Raw genomic sequence first — 15,291 nt, 5'->3', positions numbered from 1 at the left:
CAGGACACTGGATGTTGGTCTCTCCTTCGAGACAGCAATTTTTTAATGTCAGAAAGAACAATCAAAACCAAAATAACTTCTCTAAAGTACGACATTCAAAAAACTAGAAAGGAAGCGCAGTCTCTCCCTGTGCAAAGACATTAAGTGGGGCAGGTCCAAAAACCATCACTGGTGGGGGACGAGGCTAGTAAGCAGGATCTACCTATGCCGATTTCAACAACCTTACTGGACTTGACACCAAAACCCAGTTTAACCACGTACTGTCTCCATGTGCCTTTCAGGTTAGCATTGGCAGAACCTCTCCACCTTTGTGACAGCAACTGGCACTTTGTGTCAGACCCAGAAAAACTGGGAACTTGGCGAAGACATACGCTGTAAGTATGTCATCCTTGGGGACAAAAACCACACACTAGATACTAACATCATCCCAGGTCTTGTATCATCAAACCTGGGGCAGTTCGTCCTATGGCTGCCTTGTACTCACCTGCCAGTGTACCTGCCGAAGGGCCAGGTCATCACCCAAGCTATCCCAGTGCCCGAGCCTCTGTGGAATCAATCAACAGAAGACTGCAGGCTCCCCTGGACCTTGGTCCCACAGGGAGACCCACTGAGGGAAGATCAACAGGAGCCCAGATGGAATAATGCAATGATCCACCGAAGGACGGGAGGACACTCAGGTAGCTGCAGTTCATGTGGGTTTTTTGAGGGAGAGGCAAAGGCAGGGAAGCAGCCGACAACCACATGTGAGGGGAGCAAGTTGTGAGAGCCCCCTCCAGGAGAGGGGACAAGGTGTATGTAACAGGGGAAGGATAGGAGTAGTCAGGGTACACAAAGACCAATAGGGAAAAGGCTCAGGGCAGGAGCAGGGATGGGGTGACATAAACTGAACCAATGAGAACAAGGGGAAGGAGTGGTTAACTACAGGGGACTAATGGGGAAACAGAAAACAAGGATCTTTCCAGAACCAGAGGATGGTACAAACAGTGATGGACATAAACTGAGGGTAAAACATATGATGGACAAGTGTTCCTTTGCACTGAGGAGGCCACATTCCTGAAATGACACCTTTATACAACTGTGGTTTCCCAAGGCATTTCTAGAAAGCTTTTCCCAGGGCCACCTCCCACAGAAGACCTGCCCCATGATCGCGTGGACTCAGGTACTGGGGCCTGAGAAGCCAAGAACTTCATACGGGCTACATCGAGGCGGGGAGTACCCATTCATGGACATTCTTATAGACACTGGAGCAGATGTGACGATCATTCTCTCTTAGGAATGGCCGTCACATTGGGAATTGCAAAGCATGGCAGGACACACACGAGGTGTAGAGGGCATTCAATTGGCAAATGAAAAAGCGTCATCCAAATAGAGGGGCTGAATGGGAAATTATCTTCAGTGCACCCATTCATTTTAAGACTATATGGAGCTCTTGTGGGTTAGAGACCTAATGGCCCAGTGGGGGTTCAGAATTGACATCCTGGAAACCCCCTAGGTATTTTGGATGGTGGCCACTGAAAAGTGCTCTACCCAAAAGCTCAATTGGAAAAACAATCCACCAGTTTAGGTAGAGCAGTGGCCACTCAGCAAAGAAAAATTGAAGGTGCTTGAGGAGCTTGTGGAAGAGCAGCTAAGAAAGGGAAACATCACAGACACCGTGTCCCCATGGAACTCTCCCGTCTTTGTCATTAAAAAACCAAACAAAGACAAATGACAGCTCCTCCACAATCTCAGTCAAATTAACAACAATGTGATCGAAGATATGGGCTCTCTCCAACCAGGCATGCTGTCCCTGACAATGCTCCCCCAAAATTCAAATCTGGCTGTAATTGACATAAAGAGGTATTCTTTCAAATACCTCTACATCCTGGTGATGTCCTGCGCTTAGTCTTCTCGGTTCCCACCATCAACCAAGAAGCTCCAAGGAAGAGGTACCACTGTGGGAGATACCTATGGGGAAGACAGGGCAAGGACGTCCTGGAATAACACCATTGTTTAACTTAGGGTGAGAGCCTGGCACAATTTCCCACCATCCCCTAATTTTAATGTAAATGCCCTATTGTCAGTCACTGGTTGTACACTCCCTGGTTTTGGAAAGCTCTGTATCCTCTGTTCCCCCACTGGTCCTCCCTGGAACACCACTCTTTCCTCACCTCCCCACTGGCTCTTTTTAAGTCATCCCACTCCATCTCCTCCCCTGACTTCTCTTCCCATTGAACAGTTTGTACTCCTACCCCTCCTACCTCCCTTCATGTATATACCCCAGCTCCTCCCCTGTTCCTGGCTTTTTTGTCACTGGTCCCCTTCAGCTGTGGTTTTCTGCCTGCCTGCTCCTGCTTCTACCCACTTCCTTCCTACCCTGCCTGAACCCTCATATTGTTCCTAAATAAACCCTGCTAGATCCACCAAGAAAAGAACCCTCTTGTCTTCCTGGTGAGACCTTATATTACCAAGTTTGGGCACGGGTGTCTGGTTGGCTGGGGGAGCTGTTCACTGAACCTGGGGTGGAGACATTCTCAGATCAGCAAGCATCCCGACGGGACCTGCCCAGGGTGGCCCGCACCGTGTTGCCTCACAAAACGCTAGAAATCACTAGCCAGGCTGGGAGACATGCCTGTGCACCTGGGCAGTCCTTTTCAGGACAGCTTCTTCAGGAATTGTCACAGCACTCCACCATCAGACCCCGCCACGGCAGCTGTGGACACAGCAAATGGAGGTGGAAGACCTCAAAGCAGAGGGAGGATCCTTCAAAGGGGGGGCACACCAACAATTCTGACTGCCACACAAACCAATGTAATTTAATTAAAACCTTAAAGGCTGATGCAAAACCAGGGTTATAAAAGGTGTAACAGCTATTTTCTGGACAAGCTTCTGGTAGTCAGTCATGGTCCCAACACTGTCCTTTGTGCTTCGTGAACTTTTTGTTAGTTCTCAATAAAACCTTAGTAACTTATTCTCACTTGGTTTCTGAGTCATTTAGAACAGTAATGCTATACCAAAGAGTTATCTCAGGATATAAATCCATCAGAAATGGACACTGAGGATGCAGCAGTCACCACTTAATCTGCAAATACAGACTCAGCAGTTAGATCTCCATCTCTTGGCCAATTGGCTTACCAGGCTGCAATGGGAGCCATGGTCCCCAATGACACTTGGCCTCAGAAAAGCTCCCCAACCTTGCAAGAAATCTTGGGGACCCTTTACACCAGCATGGGACCTACAACCTGCTTCAGAACACCTTCCTCAACATCCCTGTGTCCCTGCAATCTCCTCAAACGCAGGACTTAACCCCACAGCCATCCCAAACCCATGCAGTCCCTCTGGCCACTTGGTGTCTCTACATCTCCATGGTGTTGCTGCCATGATCTCCCCTGACACCACATCAGCGTGTTCTGCCTCAGATAAGCTCCTGAGAGCTGCTGCGGGCTCAGCGCATGGATGCACACCCTGGCACCAGGAAGGAGTGGCCATTCAGCACCTCACCCCATGGATAGCCCCAGCTCGTCCGGCACCTCTAACACCCAGCACCCAGGAGCCCCACAGCGCCTGGGGACACCACCCTCAGCACCCGCACGCCTCATGGGCATGGGGGAAAAGCTGTGTGGGATGGCATGGCCGGGTTTAATAGCGTGAGGGGCCACGGGTGTAACTTCTCTAGGAAGGCGCTGGAAATTCCTCCCTGTCCCGCCGGCTCCAGGACGGGCCCGCCGCTGGCAAAGACTGAGCCAAGCAGCGACCCTGTTAACGCCTCCGCAACACTATGCTCGAATATGGAAAAAATAAACCAAAAACAACAAAAAAAGAGGCAGCACTTCAGTACACTTGAATGTATTTAAGCGCAAAAGTCACCGTGCCCTTCCTCTCCGGAGCAGCTCTGGAGAGGAGCGCATGACGATTCCTTTCCTGTAGAAACGCGTCTCCTGACGGGGCTGAGGATCAGCCCCTCACTGCGGGACCTAAGCATTCAGTCGTTTGAAAGACGATTCCTCTCCTCGATCATCTGCTGGGCAAGGCCGAATAAAATGACCTCTGAGCTCCCTAGGTAGCTCGTACTTGGCCTGCAAGTGAGTGAGGGGCGGCGGGTCCGGCACTGCGGGCAAGGCAGCCTCGGCTGAGCCCCGCGTCCCGAGCCAGCCCGGCGCTGGAGCCGCGGGTAAGTGGTTAAAAATGTCTGTGGGGCTGCCCGGGGGCGGTCCGGGGCAGGCGGAGGAGGGGCTGGTCCCCGCCGCTCACACCGCCCCTCGCTCAAGTCCCGGCGGCTCCCGGCGGCTCCCGGCGGCGGCTCCCGGCGGCCGGTCGGACGGGGGACAGGTAGGCACTGACCGCACTCGGCCCGGCCCGTCCCGGTCCGTCTCGACCCGACCCATCCCGTCCCGTCCCATCCCGTCCCGTCCCATCCCGACCCGTCCCGTCCCGTCCCATCCCGTCCCGTCCCATCCCGACCCGTCCCGACCCGTCCCATCCCGACCCGTCCCATCCCGACCCGTCCCGTCCCATCCCGTCCCGTTCCGACCCGTCCCATCCCGACCCGTCCGTCCCGTCTCATCCCATCCCATCCCGTCCCGACCCGTCCCGTCCCGTCCCGATTCGTCCCATCCCGTCCCGTCCCGTCCCGACTCGTCCCGTCCCGTCCCGTCCCGACTCGTCCCGTCCCGTCCCGTCCCGTCCCGTCCCGTCCCTTCCCGTCCCGTCCCGTCCCATCCCGTCCCGACTCGTCCCGTCCCTTCCCGTCCCGTCCCGTCCCATCCCGTCCCGACTCGTCCCGTCCCGTCCCGTCCCGTCCCGTCCCGTCCCGTCCCGTCCCGTCCCGCATGTGCCGGCTGCGGCAGCCTCCGGTGGGCTTCGGGAAGCGTCGCTCCCAGAGCGGGGTTTTCCCGGGGCAGAAGCATCCTCCGGGGAGCGGGTGGGATGAGGAGCCGCCCGCGGTGCCTCCGCCTGTGCAGAGCATCCAGGCGTGTTGGTCCCCGCGTTCGTCGGGGGTGACCCGGGATGGTGGGGAGGGATGCCGGAGCGCTCCTGCGGTCCCGAGCCCGGACGAGTCTGTTCAGGTTCTCCTCAGAGCACTTTTATTTATTTATTTATTTGTTTGTTTTTCTGCAAAGTGCCTGTTTTTAAAGGTTATCCTTCGTTTTCGTGGAAGGGTTTTGGCAGTCCTGAGCAGAGACCAGAGTGAGTGTACGCTCTGGAACAGAAGGATACTTGTGTATAGATGTAAATTAGCGTGACCTGCACATGAAAATGCACATCTGTTTAACACCTTCCAGCATATGTCGCTCAGCAGAAGCTGCCTAGAAAAATTCTCAGTTGTGTGGTATCCTGCACAGATTTTCTTTTGGCGTCAGTAGTAGCAGCGTAAACATTTCCGATTTTGTTTTTCAGCCAAGGAGCAAGTTCAATCTGGAAATGTAGGCACAAATCAATTAGGAAAAATATGCAGCTGCTTTTCCTCGAATGAGCTGGGAATGGTCAGCTTTTGGTAATCTTATTAATTACTTAAATGTTGCTGCCAGTCATTGAGTACTGAAATGTAGTCAAAGTGAATGTGCGTTTCCTAGAATCACGTACAGCTCTGAAGTTTTCCCAAAGTACCAGCTTCTCACGATAGCGTGAGTTTAAAACCTCACTTGGAATGTGTCATTGGTGTAGAAGATGCTTCGTATCTTATTTTATCAAGTTGGTAACTGAGCTTTGGCAGCAGTGTTTTAGAAAACTGCTTAACATAATGACTCTATATAGGAAAAGTGATTTTATCCAGTATCTTGGAAGAACAAAGGAAAAAAGACCTAAAAAGACAAGTCTGGAGAGTGGCATTTGTTTCCCAGCAGATAAGCTGCAGACCTTTGCTGAAAAGTCTTACATTCTTTGATTGAACAGCATGTCTGATGTGAGACTGAAACTGAAAGCTGGCTTCAGTTGCCTTGTCAACATCCCTACATGGTATTTGTGCCCAACAGCACAGTACTTGGAGGAAAGCATATGTAATTAGGTATATGTGTTCCTCTTGAAGTGGAGGGAGTGGGGGTGCAACTATCTGAGCTGGAGACAGAATTCATCCAAATAACTGTTTAGGCCAAATAACTATTGCTTGCTAGGTATTGGCCCTGCAAATGAAATAGTATTATCATGTCCAGTTTGATTTCGCATCTCAAATCAGAAAAACCAGCTGGGCAAGTGTGCTTCAGATTTTTAATGAGCTGGACAAAGTCTAATTTAGGACCAAGTTTCTTCTTGCTTGCCTATGTAACTCGTGCACCTGTACAGCATCAATATATAGCACCTTATGAAATAAACTTTATTTAAATTTTCTTACACAGCCAACCTTGTGGCCTTGTCATACAATCAAATTTAAATGTGTTGCTCCCACAGAGGGTGATTCAGTGGCATCATATTAGCATTGACTATTAATATGCTGTAGAGGTGCCATGGCTTTGTGCTTGGTTCCTTAGTGTGTGGTTTTAAGTCTGCAGTGTTCCAAGTCTCTGACAGAGCAGTTCACAGGACAGGCTATGAATTTTGCATTCTTGCTCACTGATTCTAGTCCATATCTGGCAAAAAAAAAAAAAAAAAAAAAAAAAATTCTAAACTGCAGGCAGCTCAGTGACCTGTGTGAAGTCAGCTGGCTGTGTCTGCTTAATTTCCCTGGAAATAGTCTCCCTTTTCTGGTGTATCAGATGGTGAGATGGTCCAGAGGTGGCACAGTTCTCCTGGGTCAGGGCTGTGCATGCCAGGATTGAGTCCCCACAGTCAGAAACTGTACTACCCTTGCATTGGGAGAAGATGCCTTAGCCCTTTGTATATCCATTTCACCATTTAGATGTCTACTTAAAACTCTGATAGCTAATGCCATCATTTTGAATGCAACTGGTAGGGTGGGAGGGGGCACTTAGAGGACCTGTCCAGGGGTTACAATGTTAAACGAGCTGTTATGAGGTGAGCAGAAGGGTTTAACCAAGTGAACAGTCCTTTGGTGACTTGCATAACCATGTTTTCCACAATCAGCTGTTCAGCTGTATGGGTACACACACCCCCCCTAAGGAAGCAAGTGCTGTTAACAAAAGCAATTAATTCATCTAGGCGAAGAACACAGGAACTGTGCATTACCATACTTAAGTTTGATTAACATCTAGCAGAGTTTGGAGTGGGCTTTTAACTGCAGCTGGTAAGGATCCCTTGAATTTATATTCAGATTATTTGGCAGGAGTTTTGCATGGTTTCTCTACATTGCTTTTTCTTCTCTAGGCATTTTCATGTCTTGTTAGGGAAAGCAAGTGGCTTCTGAGGAAGGTAAAAACCAGATTCTTTGTGTATGTGCCACAGTTTTAATGTAACCAAAGATATGTTGGTTCAGAAAACCCAAAGTTATGTAGATAGTAGTGTAAGATGGACGTCATCCTATTTAAAAAAAAAAAAAATTATTTTAATGGAACACAGTATAGATGAGTAGTGTTTCTTTAGGCATGGACAGGAATGGTGCAGTGAGATGACAAAGTTCTAACATCCTTACTCCTGTTAAGTGGTGCCTTCCTTGATGAATGATGCCAGTGGAATCATATTTCAGTATGTAGTAGTTCTGTTACCGACTCACTGCCAGGAATTTTATCCTGATTTTTAATACTGACAGATTAGTTTGTCAGTAATTAGTACTAACTTCATATGCTCCAGTCAGCATAGCATAAACGTAGATATAAGTGCAGTATTTTTTCATCTGTGAGAAAAATCTGTGTCTTGATATACCAATTTTTTTTTTTTTTTTTTTTTTTTTTTTTTTTTTTTTACTTTTGAAAAGAGTATGTATCATCTAAAGCCATCTGTCAGGAAACTAGGAGAAATATTCTGGGGTGGGATTTGCTTTACTGCAATAGCTTTATTGATTGTGTCAGCATTCATGTTAATTAACCTATTCAAACTGTCTGGTCTATAATTGATGTTTTGCCTGTGTGAGGATTTGTGGTTCATGTCTTTGGATGTACACATTAAGTTTATATTAAAATGTGGACAGCCATCTCTTCCAGTTTTATCAGTGTTTTGTATATGATTGTCAGAGAAATTAGCCTGTAGTCAGCAGTGAGCTACTAATTCTGAGCTCTTTTGATGTTCAAGACAATGAAAACACGCAACAGAAAACATATTTTTAACTTTGACATTGACTTGCTCTGTGACCTCAGGAAAGAAATTTAATCATTTTTCTCTTGCTGTAAAAGAACACCCTTCTCAGCCTACCAGATCATTTTTGTTGAACACACAGAGGTGCAAGTGTGTGCAAAATTATTTTTTCAAAGAAACATAAAGACTTCATATCAGTGTGTCGTTTTAGACTTAGGATTAGTAGCACAAAGAGCTACAGCTTCTGTGGCCCTAGTGTCCATCACTGTAGCCACAGGAGATGTACAACAGCACAAGAACAATAGCAAAAATTCTCTTGCCTTTTATAATATACACCCCAAGAAAAAGGCAAGAGGAAATAAGAGACAATGAAATAATGAAGACAGGTGTCAAGTTAGAGTCATGTTATTTTTCATCAAAAGTCAATAGACATTCATACATTTAAAGGAATTAATAATAGCTCTTTCTTAGATGAGAGTCTTCAAATAGAAGACAGTGAAGAACTATTTCTCTGTAATGCCAGTATATAGCCAATGATGGCTGGAACCAAGGCCTTGCCAAACAAAAGGGTCAGCATTTTGTAAGGGTCATGGGAAGAGACCATGAAAGGCAAGGGCCATCTCAGAGAAGTCATGACCTTAGGATGATGCAGAAGGTGAATTTGTCAGGCTGGACAAGAGGAGACCAGCAGGGATTTATGGTCTGAGTAGAATTGTCCAGGCAAGTGTCAGAGTGGCCCTGACCCATTGTGGTGGTGTTACTCTGGGGCAGTGTTCATCTAGAAGGGTCTGGTCAAAGCAGTGAAGGGTGTAGAGAAGGAGGAAGGTTGGCTCAGGGTGCTTAATAAAGAAAAATGATCCAGAGGAGAGTAACGTGTGTTTAAGGTACCTGGCACATTTATGAGCAATACCAGCGTAGAACACCAAACCAGGGCACAGAAGAAGTTATGTTACTTTGATGGAATGCAGAGGAAAGAATGAGCTGGACAGAAGATGGTACATGAGCTGGTAGTTTGTTGTTCCAGCAACAACCCCATTTCTTTTGGGAAGAAGCCACTGCTTCCCAAAGTTTCCTGTACATCACAGGCATTATGTCACAAATTCTTTCTACACTGTGCCTGTTTCTTCATGGGTAGGTCCTATAAGTCTTCTTCAGAGTGAGTAGTGCTACATTTCAAGAGTAGCTGTATGAGACAAAAGTTTCCAGGACAAAATTATTCAAAAGGCAGTATGCGCAGGAGAATGTTTTTCTTAATATGGTTTGGTCTCAGCTCTGTGAGACTACTTTTCATTAATGAAAACAGACACATCCGTACAGGGTTTCAATGAGTTCAGCATGTTTAAGGCAACTCTTGAAGTTTCTCCTATACAGAAGTCTTGTCTATGTGTTTTTCAGAATATTTTTTTGGCAGGGGAAGGGTTGGGTGTTCTTGGTGAATTTAAAAGATTTACAGAGCGAGTAGTAAAAAAAACACTGCCACCTGGCAAGTCTTTGCCAGGAGATGTTTTGATGTTTGTGGAAATGTTTTGATTTTATCTTGCAGATATTTTTTCTAAAGTAAAGGACAAAAAGATAGAGATAACTTGGACTTGTGACTTTTTTCCCCATCCCCCACTTATTATTTGGAGCACAATTCTCTGCTGTCATAGGGCTTACGAAAAGTAATTTAAAGTGATGTAAATAAATGATGACGATGTTATGTTACTTGCCCTGCTCTTCATGTGGCCCATAGAGAAGCTTCATAATCGGTTGATTTGGATGAGAGCTTTTGAATCCTGACTTTTAAAGTTGCAGCGTTGCTGGGCTGATTAACTAAAGAGCAGCAAAAGCGTTTCTATCGCAGGGCTGTGCCAAAAGGAGCCCCCAAAGTGAGTGTTTTGTGTGAAAGCATGCCTTGCAGTTTGAGCCCAGAGTGACAATGATTGTAACACAATGCTGCTCATGTGACAGTGAGACAAAGAGGCTATTATGCAGGGCTGACTGGCATCAGATCCTCCAAAAGCCAATAGCTGGACCAAGCTTGATCACCCTGAGTATGTGAACACACTGGAAGCACTTCCATGTTAAAAAAAAAAAAAAAAAAAAAAAAAGAAAGATGTGTGTTTGTGTGTGTGCACGCCAAAGCCTGGTTAAGTTTTACGTATAAAATGACATAATTGGTTTGTTTATGTTTTTTTGGAAGCTGCTGGCAGGAATCAGCAAAAAACATGTAACATAGCATTGGGAGCAGACATAGTGGGAATAACATGGAGTATGCCAACAGGCCAAGTGGATCTTCCACTTGCTTTGCTTCTTTGCTCCATTGCTTCCTTCTGAATGCTTTTGAGTATGAGTTTTAGTTTCGTCTAAAGTGTGTACAAAACTTTGCACCTCGTTGGTCTGTTAATACACATACCTCACGATCACTGGAACTTAAGCACAAATAATGGCTATGTGTGTTTGTGGGAAGCATCTGTTTGGTGTTTTATAAACCCTCTTCAAAGGGTTCAAGAGCACTTGACACATGAAGAAATGTCCCTGACAAGTTGTGAGCTGGGGCAGTCTTGGTCCCAAAGGCAGCAGAGCTGGAAATCTACTGAGTAAATAGGATACAGCAGCTGGAGTGGAGAGCTCTTCAATTAGAAAGGTATTTGTTTAAAAACAACTGGTTTGCCTTTGCAACCTTGAGAGGTGGATAGACTTCTCCAGCACATCCATCTCATGGGAGGTGGCACCTGATGATGGCCAGAGTTAGTGGTGGTCACACCCTGCAAAGACATTTGGCCTTATTCCCTGACTACTGCTATATGTCACTTTTCTTTTTCAATGTTTTCCTACCATAAGAAAAATTTCACAATCTGCACAGGCTGCCTGAATCCATCACTGTCACCACCAAAAATCAGAGGCTGCCTCTTTCATATTCTCTTTTTGCCTGTGAAAACCCCACTTAATTCTCTGGTCTCCTTCCCTCCCAACTTCCTCCTGCTTGGACAGTGAAAGTATGAAAGCAGAATGATGACTTGGGCCTCTTTTTCCAGAGCTGTGTGTGGGCTCCTCCGGATCTGGGGGAGCCCCCTCGGGATGGAGCACTGGACAGGATATTTACCAGCAGCTCCCCTGTTTAACTCGTGGCTCTGCTTGCTCCGTAATGGAGCTTTCCTGCCTTTTTAATCCGCCCCACATGCGGGTGACCCGAGCAAACCCTGTGGGAAGACAGAAGCCCTGTTGTGTGTTTGTAGAGCAGTTGCTCGGAAGCTGATGTACAGCTGTGGCCGGGCTTGTTTGGAAGTGAAGAGTAACTTGATCTTTTAATCTTTTTTTTTTTTCTCCCTTATTCATCTTTTTTTTTTTCCCCTCCCCAGACTGATATTGCAGATAACAACTGTTTCTGAAGGGTACCTGTATTTTAAATGGAGGGGTAGAGTTCATGAAGATTTTATCAGTCTGCAAAGAATGTAATTTCTGTTTTTTTTTTTTAAATAAATTTGTTTTAGCTAGATTAATTTCTTTTAAAATAAAAGGCATAATTATACAGATGCTGAGAGTCCAGTTTTCTTACTTGCATTGAGTAAACCAGGAGTGATTCAAGTGAGATCAGAGTAACTGAGGTGAAGTTCGTGATGCCAGACCCATGTTTGTGCATTTTGGGATCTGTGAAGACACACACATCTGTGTCATCCAAATATACCAAAGCTGCCCCCACCAAAGCCAGAACAACTGGCCTCTTTTAATAGATAATTAAATTTTCTTTTAGACAAAAGCGGAACTGCCAGCACTGTAATGGACTCTGCTGAGAGTGCATACGGTGCTCTTTGTGCTGTGGGGTTGGTTTAGATTAAAGGTATTGCACGTTCTGCTGTGCAGGTACATACAGGCCTCCATCACTTTAAAAGAAAAGATGGTCCTGGAAAAAAAATATCACTACTTCCAGGGAACTTGTTTAAACTCTGAACCCACAAAAGACTGCATTTTTAATGATTGAGTAAGAAGATTGGGTGAATAGTTGTTCAAAGAATAAAACAAAAACACAGCAAGAGAGAAGCTTCCTTGTTTTAAGTATCCCCACTGTTGTCAGTAGATTTTTCAATCTCCATAACCATTCCAGAGAGCTGTGAGGCTTAATCTCATCTCTGAAACAATATTGTTCTTCTGCAACTTTAATGCACTTTTTAGAAATGCTCCATTCTTCCTTGCTGAACACTAGTTCATGCCAATTTGCATTATGTATGAATAATGACAGCCAGGATATGCATTCATGGTAAGTGAACCTCAAAGGATGCAGTGGTTTGGGGTTCTGGTCTGCACCACTAATATGCAGGAGAAGATTTTTTTGGTGCATTTGCAGATTGCCAAACTTTCTGTGCGTATTTTGACAGTGTAACGACTTCAGAAAAGAGATTTTTGTTTGGTTTGTTTGCTGAAGTAGTGTCAGGATTCAGGGAGGAAATGCCTTTACTCATCTAGCAATGAGACAAATTGTGACGAAAACCTGAGGCTGCTGCTCCTGCCTCTTGGTCTGCTCAAGAGGTTTTTTTTTTTAATTAAAGAGAAATCCATTTCAGTCACTCAAAAAATGTCGAGTGCCACTGATTAGCATTTCTGGAGCCTGCCTACTAGATAGACACTTCAAACTTTTATCTTCTTCTCTTTTTGGAGTCTCTCAATAGACTGCTGAATATTATCCCGCCTTCTGTTGCATGGCCTATCTTTGGGGAAATAGCAAAGCTGTAGTACACTGATGTTTTCTCTTAGGCATATTTGTGTGTTTTTTCTTCACTGCAGTTTCCAACAAGAATACTAGTGGGAAAAACAAGTGAAAAACCAGACTGACAAGAGGGCATTATTGGCTTCTTCAGAGGTGACCCAAATCTGTAAAAAAAAAAAAAATTCTCTCAGTTGTGACACTGGATGTGGTGGTTCCATTATAAATGTTTGGGACCCAGGAGTCTGTATTTCATGATTTGCTACACACAGTTAGTACCATAAGCACAATGCTCAGGACATTGCCATCGTGGCAGGATATCAAACTGGAAGCATGGATCCCTGGCGTGGTTGAAAATGGAGACTAGCAGACTTAAATTCTGTTTTCAGCTCTGCTGCTGACTTGCTTTGTGAAACAAGATTAAACACTTAGACAGTCTGGAGCCGAATACTTTCCATGTACAGTGTGGTTATTAAGAGTAGCCTTGAGAATGAAAGGCCTTGTAATGTTAGAAGCAGCATTGTAGGTCTTGTAGGGAATTATGTCAATTAAAATACTGTATGTGAGATTATTACATAATGTGTGTGTAAAATAAATGTGCTTAAGTGAGTGCTATCTTTTGCTGTATTCACTAGGTTGAGGGAAGACAGATATTTGTAAAAGGAAAGAGATCTCAAAGTAGAGTGCCATGTGGAAACTTTCTGTGTAGCATGGAGCAGCCTTGAACTCCTAAAAAGTACAACAAAAACCTACAAACAGTGACAAGGAGCATCTGCCCTGGCTTGTCTCACCCATTGGGGCAGACTCCTTCCAAAAAGCAGTCACTTGCTCTTGTGGAGGGGGAGAATCAGAGTGTCCCAATCTGCCCTCCAGAGAGAAGAAAGATTTATACATGGATTAGTTCAGTGGGCAGCTGACAGGTTGGGTCAGGCTGAGTGCCCATTGCTTGTCCAGCCCATGGTTGGACAGCTTTGCTTCAGCTTCCAGCACAGAAGCATCCTTCTGCCTTTCAGGAGTGAATGCAGTGGGTATTGGTGCAGTTTTTGTTGCTCTTCCATGCATACTTTTACCTTTCTTTGCACTCTCTGGAGCAGCAGAGAAAATTGGTAAGAAGGTCAAATAATCTTTTGCTCTTTACTGGGTGAAATGTATGAAAAGTAGTTTTCAGCAATACTGCAGCTGGCCTGTCTGTCTTCATGCTTACAATAGCAACATACATTTCTGCGCTGTTGTAGAAAGCCTGTGTGAAATTGGAAAGAAGAAGTTAGCTGGGGGAGAAAGTGTCATTTTGCTATGTCAGGACAGTAGATGCTAAGAGTTTGGGTTCTAGAGCCAAGAGAAAATCAGCTGGCCATAAAACCAGTTATTGGCCAGCTCCAGATATCTGGGATTTTCACCAGGTGTCATGATCCATGGATTTCAGAGAAAGGCAGTTCCTGAGCTCGGGTTTCATCCCGAATTTCCTTGCAGATCAGAGCAGAGTGTCCATTCTGTTTTTGCTCTTCCTCAGAGCTCCTTCACTGTGATTGTCCAGTCCCTCTGCAAATGCTGTGCTGTTTGTCACTGTCCCCTCAGCCCTTTGCTCATCTGCTGGCAAAATAAGGCAGCAGATGCACCATTGGATGTGAAATTTCATGTGGTGCAATTTCCAAATTCTGGGTTACTCTCATCCATTAATGAGAGATGACACATTCACACATTCAGGTAACCACTGCTCTTCCTTCTGAAAACAGGGACTGCTTTTAATTTACCTTTAAGAAAAGAAAAAAAAAAAAAAAAGGAAAAAAGGAGGCACAGTTTGCAATACTTACTTTAATTTTTAATGAATGACTGAACCAAGGCCAACGTTTCTGTAGTTTTAGCTGAGAGACAGCAGAAGCTGTAACAGAGATGCTGCTAGTGCCAGTTGGGCTATAAGTTATAAGTCTACTTTACAAAGTTTGCCTGTTTTCTGGCACACTCTCTGACACATACACTCCAGTCAATCAAAGTAAAGTGTCTAATAACAGATGTGGCAATTAAGCTGAAGAATTCTGTCTCTCTCATTTAATTTTTATTACAGAGAATAACAGAGTACCTCATTAAACCTAGCATCACAGAGTTGGGTTTTTTTTTTTAATTTGGCATACAAATGTCTGCAAAAATTAGATCTCTGAATAGGGTGCCTTGTTATGAAAGGTGCTTTGTCAGACAATGATATGAACAGATCATTTTTGTATGACAAATATGTGCTTGTGATACTACTGTCCTTTTGCAGAGGTACATGCTTAAAGAAGTCACCATGTGTCCTGAAGGATAGTATTTTGTGGGATTTAGGGCCTTGTGTTCAAGTTGATAAAAACATTGTCTTGATTCTTCTGGGTTCATGAACGACCCTTAACTGAAATCAGCAGCAGGCATTTAAGAAGGTTTCAGATAATCTGTAGCCCAGGTAAATTAACATATTAAAGTAAGAGAAATTTTCTGGATGAACTGTAATAATTGCAGCATTAAAAAGTTGTCTTCTGATT

The 15,291-nt window shown here is 45.1% G+C and overlaps 1 protein-coding gene across 2 annotated transcripts in view; it reads left to right on the top strand.

The window, feature by feature from the left end:
- Positions 1-3,674: 3,674 nt before the first annotated feature.
- Positions 3,675-15,291, top strand: part of MEGF10 (multiple EGF like domains 10) — an 85,574-nt gene continuing 73,957 nt past the window's right edge. The window contains exon 1 of one of the 2 annotated variants that reach the window (XM_085566322.1): positions 3,675-4,150. The gene's annotated coding sequence lies outside the window, so the exon portion shown is untranslated. Of the gene's footprint in view, positions 4,151-4,220; positions 4,309-15,291 lie in introns of those variants that run through there. The other variant, XM_021551837.3, reaches the window with a different exon arrangement.

Source organism: Lonchura striata, chromosome Z (genome assembly GCF_050655825.1).
Source record: "Lonchura striata isolate lonStrDom1 chromosome Z, ASM5065582v1, whole genome shotgun sequence".
In the NCBI taxonomy this organism is placed as follows: Eukaryota; Metazoa; Chordata; class Aves; order Passeriformes; family Estrildidae; genus Lonchura; species Lonchura striata.
This window is presented reverse-complemented; position numbering and strand designations above follow the sequence as displayed.